The following is a 6,507-nucleotide window of genomic DNA, read 5'->3' as shown; positions in this document are numbered from 1 at the left end:
GTCAAGCTTTCACATATGTCAACATCATGTCAATAAGGCGTTTTGAAAGATATCAGTGAGAGATATACCAAAGGAATTAATAGTGAAATTTCTGGAATAATAATTAATCAGAAGTAGACAGAAAGAACAACAATATGCATTTGAGAGCTACTTTCACAATATAATTTGTCGGCGGTGTATTGTGAATGGAGAGGGCATTCAAATCGAGGGAAAAGCTCACCGGTCCCAATGCAAGACATCAGACACTCCACGTCTTGACAACTCACGCAAAGGACAAACATATAACAATGCTCTTGCACAGCAGGGTAAGTCAATATATTGTTTTCTTTTAAGCTAAGTTGATGTTTAGTTGTGACTCTTTAAAGCTTTCATTATATAATATAAAACTAAATTATCCCACTTTTAGTTGCGTAAAAGTTTCACCATGTAAAGCCTAAAGCCTAAAAGTGAACCACAACGAGACGACAATGAAATTAAGGAGCAACACTGTTCCTATAAAGCCGGGTAGGTTTTTATTCACTATTACAATCATTTACAAAGCAAAAGCAGCACGTGTATATATTCAGTAAACCTTCAGTAGCTTGCGTGGCATAAAAGTGCTGACACTAGTTAATGATATACTAACGTACTCTGCTAATGTTAGTTCCACAGGGTTATTTGCATCAAACACAAGTCAAATGATTAGGAAATAAATGATTATATTTAAATATCTGCTTTGATTAAAAACTAGAAAGCATTAATGCCAATCTCCCGATTGCATATTTTTACTGAATATCAGCCGATCAGTTGGGACATCCCTAATATTATGTAATTAATCAAGTACTGTACTTTAATTTTTTGGCTTTGAGGTATTTCTACTTTAATTGAGAACTTTGATTTTATGCTACTTTAACTACATCTCAGAGGCAAATACTGCTTTACTCTAAAATCTATAATGAGTTGTCTCATACTATAGTAGATTAAACACATGCCTAAATGTTAATGCATCTATAATGATTATATAAAAATATAATATAACACTGTCGGGGGCAATTCTGCACAAGTACTTTTACTTTTGATACTTGCTGATGAAACTTGCATACTTTTACTTGCGTACATAGTTAATGCAGGACTTCACTGTGGTATTTCTACTTTTATTTAAGCAAAGAATCTGAAAGAGGATTCCACCACTGCCATTAGCCGAGCACACGCATTACTGTAACAGCAAGGTCATTGTTGGAGACGTCTTTAATGCAACAATGCAGACTGACCCAATTAAGCAACGGGAAAAGACAATCACGGCCGTAGTAGGGGTACTACTGATGAGCCTGTGTTTGTGTGCTGAAGCGGGGAGTGCGTAGGGAGGACGCCAGGCAGGGGTGGGAAGTCCGGTCCCTGTTTCTTTTTTTTTTGATGGCGGGTGGAGTGGTGGAGCTGAGCGGCGGTTCACCCCAGAGACCTCCCTCCCTCCCCGCGCTGGGAAACAAAAGGGGCTTTTTCTCTGAGGAGCACAGTGACGTGGGAGGCGGCTGTGAATGTGGGCCATGTGTCAGGGCTGCTGCTGCTGCTGCTGCTGCTGCTGCTCCGTTTGTCTGCTTCCCAAACCTCCAGAATAATACGGTCGTTAACTTTTTGATCCAAAATTGCATACCAATTCTGCAAGTTGCGACGCAGCTTGTCATTCTCTGGACGCATTAAGGTGAGGGAATAAAAGTCCCCCTCATTAAAGACCACTGAGTAATTTGAAGATTGCTTGACATGCTATATACTCCAGGCACAAAGCATAACTGTGGGATTAACAAGGCCGTATGCATGTGATTGATTGGATTATTATGCCGTTGCATGAGAATCTGTACGCCTGCACGATGAGGTCATATTTACACTGTCACACAGCCGCCTGCGGTACATGCAAGCCGCTGCTTTTTCACTGGTTAAGCCCTTTTCGGGTAATGAGTCGAGAAGGAAATGGGTAAACAGAACCCTTGTAAACGTGCTGTGGGGAAGACTGACACAGCGAGGGCCCCCGGCCTTTAATCAGCGGAGTGACAGAAGTGAAAGGAGGCTGTGTTCTGAGAGCAGATAGGAGTACAACAGGAGGGGCCGACGTTCTGCACTACCCCCACCAGCACTGACAGGGTGGTGGTCACTCTTGAACTGTCTTTATTTGCTCTAATGATGATTCACACACACACACACACACAGTTTTTAAGCAACAGATGCCCCACGGCGCTCACGGGGGAGATTTATGGCTGATGTTTCAGGTGTACTAATGATGCATAACTAGTTCCTCTGCTTTCATGTAATGACGAGTTGACTATAATGGTTTTTCCCACCACATGTCAACACTTCAAAAGTTATATTCAATATTCTAAAATTACCAGTAAAGTTTAGGGCTTCAACTAGTGATTCTTTTCATTGTCGATTATTTTTGTTTGGTCTATAAAATGTCAGAAAATTGTGAAAAATGTCGATCAGTGTTTCCCCAAAGATGTTGATTTGTCCACAACTCAAAGATATTCAGTTTACTGTCATAGAGGAGTAAAGAAACCAGAAAATATTCACATTTAAGAAGCTGGAATCAGAGAGTTCTTTTCTTAAAAAATGACTCAAACCAATTAATCGATTATCAAAATGGTGATTCATTTGCAGCTCTAGTAAAATTTGCGAGGGATTTTCCATTTCACAAAAAAAGAAAAAAAAGAAAATCATGCCCAAAAACAGCTGATTGAATTTTGAATTCAATCAGTAGTGGAACTTTTTCTTATAAACAAAATAAAGCCGTATGTGACATGAAACTGAGTGTTGGCTCTAGTTTCTAGGTTTGGTGCCTACTCTCGGTTTGGCAGCTCAAATGTGGTCGGGGGTGAAAAACAATTTAGCAGTAGCACCCGGCCACAAAACATTTCCAGTTGCAGAGCAAGTGTTGAAGCTTTTTCTAATAAATGGAGCACAAACTTTACCTTGGAGCTCTAAATGAACAAAAAGCTACCGTACATACAGTATGCACTGAATGAATACACTACTGTATCTGGAGGTCGTGTTGGAATCTCACCCACACACACTTTTCATAAGAGACCAAACCGCAAATTGTGTTTGAAGTATAAAATGTAAAAGTTCAGCCATGTGTTATGTCTGAGCAGCGATAGTCTGCACCCACATAGGAGACGTGTATCAAGGTCATACAAGCGTTTCTCGAGTCAAATAGTTCTTCCTTCAGTGAGAGGACTGTAGGGTCTAAATTGTGAGCGCTTTGGCTTTTATGAAAGGTAACTGGACACCTTCACAGGAGAGAGACAGACAGCTTTAAACTTCAGCTGTAAGCCTTCAGACCTTTTCAGACCAGGACAGTCCGTTTACACTGCGTGGTGACATACGACCACCCTTTCTCCTGGATTATACATACGCACACTCTCGAGTATGACGTCACGGGGTCATGTTTAGTGTCAGGACAGCCAGGCCTCTGAGGCTTTAGCGGCCAGTGGAGCAGGGGTCGTGTCCCCGGAGAGGCCTGTGACGGCTGAGACCACTTTGGGAGTACAGACCTCTTTGTGTATGAGCTGAGACTCTTCTCAAGAGGGAGGAAATTCAGGCCTCCGCTCCAAACCCAGACGACTTCTGAAGTTTCAGAGTCCTCCCACGCCACCGAGCGGTGTTGGCACGGCTGCCCACGAGGGGGAAGGAGGGTGATGAAATGTGGGGAAACCGTGTGGCTTGGCGAGTAAGAGCAACAGGCCTCCGCATGGACCAGAAGGGAGGGGTACAAATAACTGACTGCTGTCAAAACAAAGCGCGTGTTTCCATGGATAACGGTGCATTTGGGGCTGCAGGTGTGCGGCGGCGTCTGGTCAGCTGACCCGCCGTTTCCTGACAAACAGGAAGAGCCAAATGAGTGGAGATGAAAGTTCAAGGTAGCACACAGCTGGCAGTTGTTAAGGTGGGTAAACGCAGGTGCGCTACAAGAGCGGCAGTGTGCGTGCCGCGTAAGAGGAGCCTTACCCAAACAGATGACATCAAAACGTATATGAATGCCGCCTCACAGACACACCGCAGCAGTGTGTGTGTATATAAGGGAACCTCATTTCTAAAAAATGTCAGACTTTATTTTAGATTTGATTTCAGAATCATTCCAAAAAATATGATTAAACTTAATAATTTGTTTCAGGGTAAATGGAAGTCACTATCAATAACACCTTTGTTGGATTTGGTTACGAACTTTGTGCAAATGAGGCCTCCAGGAGAAAGTCGGCACTGGATGCTGGAGATTGGCCATGACACATTTAACAGAGAGCCACATTCTCCTCCCGACAGACACATGCTACAGGGCTGTGCGTCCCTGATGTGTCAGTAACACGAGGAGGGAGGTACTGTTGGGAGATAGTCTCGCAGACATACAGTATATCACTCATAATCAGTCACAATCCTGTCCTGGTGTGACTGCAGAAGCTGATATTTTAAGATAAACATCTAGCTGAAGTGTGCCGCGAATCAGGCAGACTTGATGGGAATGACATTTATTTCAGCTGTAACCGGCGTGTCCTAGCCAGTGGGGCACGCTCACACAAACAAACACGCACTAAATGCATGCGCGGCCAGCCCGGCTATATTAATGCTCTGGGTATTGTATAGAAAACCTTGAAAGGGAATGACATGCAAGAAAAATACCAAATTTGGAAAATGATGAGTTCATGACTCAACATATTCGTCTGCTTACGGAGTTCATTTTGGGTCTTTTCATACATGACAAGATATGGAATTTTTCTGTTTTTTTAGATATGTTTTTTTTTAAACTACGGTAATTTTATTTATTTTGTAACTTTACTCCCATGTACTTTTTGAATACATTTGTTTTCAAACTCCGCTACAGTTCATACAGCCTGTTAAAAATGTAGAAATGCACTGAAATCAGCGCCAAGCTGTGGTTTAGTCACCTATTTGCACTACATGATGAAACTGTATTTGTAAAGAACAGTACAATATTGTTTTAGGCTATAGCCTTATTATAAATTGAACTACAGTAAGCTATATTTCAGATACAGAACTGGACTGTATTATAGTATATTTGAATTATACCCAGTACAGTAATTTCTTGCGTTTGAAACAGTATGTAATAAATATAGAAATGTTAATTAGATATTAATCTGCATGAGAAATACAGAAAAAGTAAAAAATTGGTTATAATAATCATCCGCTTATAGTGATCAATTTCGATTTGATCACTGTAAGATTTTTTCCACTGCACAAAACACCAAGTACAGCTGAGGCTGATGGGACATTTGCTTACAGCTAAAGCAATTAATGAACGATTAAAACTGTTTTCTTGTTAATTTTCTGTTGTTGACTGAAGCGAATAAGCGCTTAATCGCTTTAAGGACTAACGGTGTTTACTTGAGAGTAAGTACACTTAATACATGTCAACAGTAAGGTTAACTGTGGTCATGTAAAACAGTGAGAAAACAACACTATTTACATTTGTAAAAAAATAAATCAAAAAAAGTCCAAAGATGACAAACTGATGTGCCAATAGCTTCCAACTGGAAAAACACCAAGACAACAGCTTCAGTCAGTCAAGGGGTTGGACAGTGTATTATGTCTGTCGATACTGTCCTGTGGCAGTGAGGTCATACATGCCCAGACATGTCTCCTGAAATGAGGTCATCTCTACTGTTTGAAAGGTAATCTTGCTTCACAGTCTGCGGTCACACTGAGGGAATCAATGTGCAGCACTGCAGGAGGACTATATATCTCTGTTTACCGATAAAGGCGGCCTGCAGAGGTAAACTGCTGCTAATTTGTAACTGGTGTGAAATGGGTGGACGACCTCGAGCCAGCGTGAGTCTGGTTATCAACCAGCTAGCTCTGAGGCGCGAGTGTGTGTTAACAGCTAGTGATGATGAAACCTGCCAAGAGGAGAAAACTGTGTCCTACATCCTTCAGAATGACTGTTAAAAGCCAAGTGAATCCATTCGAGAGTAGTCAAATACATGTTTAATAGCTCCGCACAAGGCCGACGGGCGGTAACATAACGGACAAAACACTGAGTCAAACAATGTGTAAGCTGTTAGAGAACCGGCTACCAGCTGCTAGTACTTTGCCGTGTACATTAATATTTGGTGCACTCAGCTCGGGCACAGTTTCATAATACTGTGTAGCATTTCATTACCTTTAATTGCCCAATAACATTCAAGCTTGTGTCAGCAAATGGTGAAGTGAACCAGAAAGACCTCAATGAATCACTTGGCAATGGGCTTTTGTTCTTGTTGAATCTACTCGGTGCACTAAAAAACCTCGGGGGCAGCGACGGAGAATCGTTTGTTTTACGCCCCACTTCCAGAGGCCTCCATGATCCAGCTGGCACACAAAACCCCAAAACCTTTCCGCCCCCCACACCCCCGAACCTCTCATCATTTTATTTAAGCTGGAGTGAATGCACCACGTCTAATGAGCGGAGATTAACAACGCAACAATGACATGACGATTCCCCCGACAGAGGCGGCTTACAAGTCAAGTAAATAAAGATAAGCAGTTGTA

This window comes from Sebastes umbrosus, chromosome 20, assembly GCF_015220745.1.
Source record: "Sebastes umbrosus isolate fSebUmb1 chromosome 20, fSebUmb1.pri, whole genome shotgun sequence".
In the NCBI taxonomy this organism is placed as follows: Eukaryota; Metazoa; Chordata; class Actinopteri; order Perciformes; family Sebastidae; genus Sebastes; species Sebastes umbrosus.
This window is presented reverse-complemented; position numbering follows the sequence as displayed.